We start from the raw sequence: 4,170 nt of genomic DNA, 5'->3' as shown, positions 1-4,170 counted from the left end.
CATGGTCAGCCTCGGCCAATAATGAGTCAGCGTTCTGACATAGAACCTGGAAGCGATGGACGTAAACAATGTACGAGAATGACACAGAAGAGAAGAGATTATTGAATAAAGTCGTTATTTTTGTTTTGTTTTTGAGCACAAAAAGTATTCTCGTCTCTTCATAACATTAAGGTTGAACCACTGCAGTCACATGACTGTTTTAACAATGTCTTTAGTACCTTTCTGGACCTTGAAAGTGTTGATTATATTGCTGTCTATGGACGAGTCATATACCTCTCAGATTTCATCAAAAATATCTTAATTTGTGTTCTGAAGATGAACGAAGGTCTTACGGGTGTGGAACGACATGAGGGTGAGGAATTAATGACAGAATGTTCATTTTTGGGTGAACTAACCCTTTAAGACAATGAAGGAATATTTCTCATTTTGACTCCAGAAATGATTGTCTTTGTCAATCTAAACTACAATGTTCACAGCCATTTAATTTCATCAAAGAAACCTGGTAAAAGCATCATGAGTTGTAAAAGCAAGTGGAAAACTCACTTTTTCTTCTTGTTCCAGATTTATTTTGTGTTTTTCCTATTTGCAACATCTAAAACATGGCAAGCAATAAGCAGTACAGCGTCTCGAGATCTACAGGAGCTTCTGGAGATCTACACAAGCTTCATGAAATCTATATGAGCTTCTCGAGATCTACACAAGCTTCGTTAGAACAACACGAGCTTCAAGAGAGCTACATGAGCTTCACGAGATCTACACGAGCTTCTCGAGATCTACACGAGCTTCATGAGATCTACACGAGCTTCATGAGATCTACACAAGCTTCTCGAGATCTACACGAGCTTCATGAGATCTACACGAGCTTCATGAGATCTACACAAGCTTCATGAGATCTACACGAGCTTCATGAGATCTACACGAGCTTCTCGACGCTCATCGATCAAGAGACAGACGGACACTTCAATAAAATCAGCTTTTATTCATGTTAGAACTGGACAGGACTGAGATTCACTCTTATCTGAGATGAAAGTGTGTGAAACAGAGCTGAGCGTCAGGTGATCAATCCTGTCAGTCACATGAAGGATTTCGAGCTACTTCACAGAAACCAAACACTCGGAGCGAGTCTGAGGTCAGTTGCGGTGGATCAGCGGCTCCTCCGGCGGGTCCGTCTGGTCCCGGTCCAACCCGAACACCTCCTGCAGGCCCGGAGCCGGACGGTCCCGCAGCTGCTGCTCCACATCTGACAGCAAGAGCACAAGATTCAGACGCCATCGCAGCGCTAGTGTTCGGCTGAACGAGCGCGGGTCACCTTTAACCCCAGAATCAACAGAGAAACTGACATAACACAGACTTTCTCACGGCCATCTAGAGATTCTGAGGGGAACCATGAGCTGGACATTTCAGGCTAGATATAAAAATAAAGAAATGTATCCCAGGGTTCGGACACATTTTTACCAATATTTCCATGACTTTTGAGGCAAATATTCATGACGTACTGTTTCAGATCCATGTTCAAATTTACCACAGCATATCTTAAAGAGGACCTGTAATGCTGTTTACAGTCCTGATGTAGTTTTTGTGCTCTACTAGAACAGGTTTTCCTGCTTGAATGTTGATTATTTTCCTCATATTCTCCATTGTTCAGCTCCTCTCTTCCCAGTCTGTCAGTAACACTCTGTTTACTTCCTGTCTCTATGAAGCCCCTCCTTCTGAAAAGCACAATGTGCTCTGATTGGTCGGCTGGAGCAGTGTGTTGTGATTGGTGTCTGGGAAATGTCCCGCCCCTTACCATAACCGCCAGTTTCAACACACTACTAACTAATTCAACCAGGCCCCGCCCCTTTATTCTGCGCATGAATTATTTAAATGAGGAATATTGTGAAGAAAACTCAAGATGGAGGCGTTTCAGGAGTTCAGAAACACTGACACTGATATAGAGAAGAACTGGAACTTTTTCATGCTCAAACAGCAACATTACACACTGAAGAAAGATGAAGATGGGATAAAGCAGAGTAAGACCCCTTTAAACTTGCACACAGCATACATTAATCTGCTAGCTGCAGTGCTGTCAGCTCACCTGTAGGTGGCGTGTGGGGCACACAAGCAGGACAGGCCATTCATTAAGATTAATGATACACATTTCACTTTAGGAGAAACAGTGCAAGAACGAGACATTCACATGCACAGAAGTTTCAGTGATTCACTCGTGCTGCTCTCTGTTGTCAGGAACCGCAGTAAATCATTGACCAGCTATCAGAGATCACCACACACAAAGCCATGTTATGTAATGCCACATTCCTGCACCTTCAGAAGACCAATGAATGGCTGTCTTCAAGTGTCTGGCCCGAGCTCATGTGACTAACAGCGTTCGGTTACACCTACAACAATGAACAAAATGTGAACGCTAAAGTTATATTGAGCCAGAGCAAGATTGTATTACTGATGCTCATTAAAAGCTCAGGAGACTTAATCCTTGAAGAAATAAGAAAAGACACAAATGAGACAAAAGTTGACATCCAGATGACATCTACACTGCAAAAATGTTCTTCCTCAGTGTTTCTGTCTTGTTTTCCAGCACAAATATCTAAACATTCTTCAATCAAGATACATTTACTGGAGAAGAGAAATGACTGAAGATATTAAGACTTGTTTTCTGGAGGGAAAAAAGGTTTATGCTTAAAATAAGAACAAATATCTGCCAATGGGGTCAGAAAAAGAAACCTAATTCAAAAGAAAGGGAAAAAACAAGTTTATTTTTCTGACAATTTTTTTTTTTGTTCTTGTTTTAATCAATTTTTCAACACTCAAAACCCAATATCTTAAGAAATTTGCTTCTCAAGTCTTTATTTAGGAATGTTTAGATGTTTGTACTGTAAACAAAAATACCGAAGAGAAAAAATAATTTTTTCAGTGGATAGAGCTATAAATGAATGTATTCTCATTTAATGGGAAACGTTTGAGTTCATAGTGAGTTTTGAATCTGAGCACAGATTGAGACACTGTTGAGATCTTCTTCTCCTGCGTGAGATTATATTTTCATAAGAAACATCTGAGACGTCCACATGATCTCAGCAATGAGAAACAACTGAAATGTTAAAGAGACATCATTTGTGATTTTCTTCTTTGTACACTCAAAAAATGCTGGGTTAAAAAACAACCCAAGTTGGGTTGAAAATGGACAACCCCAGCGATTGGGTTAAATGTTTGACCCAACCTGCTGGGTAGTCTCATTTAACTCAACAATTGTTTAAAAATTACTGTATTGCTTTCTTAAAATGAACTCAAAGTAAGTTGAAAATTAACATTTATTAATAAGTTTAATGAATAATAATTAAACAATAAACATTTACTGTATTAAATTGCTTATTAATAAATGTTCACCTTTTGATTATTGTTGTTGCCTGATTTTTAATTTCCAATTAGTAATTTTTAAACAATAGTTGGGTGTAACCCAATAGCTGGGTTTGTCCATTTTCAACCCAACTTGGGTTGTTTTTAACCCAACATTTTTTTTTAGTGTAGGAAAAGTACAAAAAAAAAAAAAAAAGTTATATTTTTTATTTTTTTAAATATATTTTTAAAATATGTTTGTTATATTTTTATTCTTAATATATATATATTTTTTCTTTTTTTTTTTTTAAATATGTTGTTATACTTTTATTTTTATATTTTTAAATATATTTTAACTTTTTTTATGTTGTTATATATTTTTTTATTAATTTGCTAGTTTCCTTTTAGTTAAAATTTTTACAATTTTAAAGTAATATTTACAAATGAAATATTTTGTTATATTGTACTTTTTGTTTCCTGTTAGTTTGATGTTAGTTTGAATGTGTTGCTGAAATGATGTCAGTTTTTGTTGAATGACAATGAGAGCTTGTGTGTTTCTAAGCACATCATATTGATGGTTCAGTGAGCTTGTGTTTGTCTTGAATATCCTATTCGGCCGATCAGTGTGAGTGTCTGTCTGTGTGTGTCTGTCTGTGTGTGTCTGTCTGAGTGTGTGTGTGTGTGTGTGTCTGTCTGTGTGTGTGTGTGTGTGTGTGTGTGTGTGTGTGTGTGTGTGGAGGAATCTGCTGGTATTGTTGGAGTCCCTTCCCCCATCCTCGTGTGTGTGTGTGTGTGTGTGTGTGTGTGTGTGTGTGTGTGTGTGTGAGGGAGGGCGAGAGG

The sequence above is a fragment of the Ctenopharyngodon idella genome, chromosome 2, assembly GCF_019924925.1.
Source record: "Ctenopharyngodon idella isolate HZGC_01 chromosome 2, HZGC01, whole genome shotgun sequence".
NCBI lineage: Eukaryota > Metazoa > Chordata > Actinopteri > Cypriniformes > Xenocyprididae > Ctenopharyngodon > Ctenopharyngodon idella.
This window is presented reverse-complemented; position numbering follows the sequence as displayed.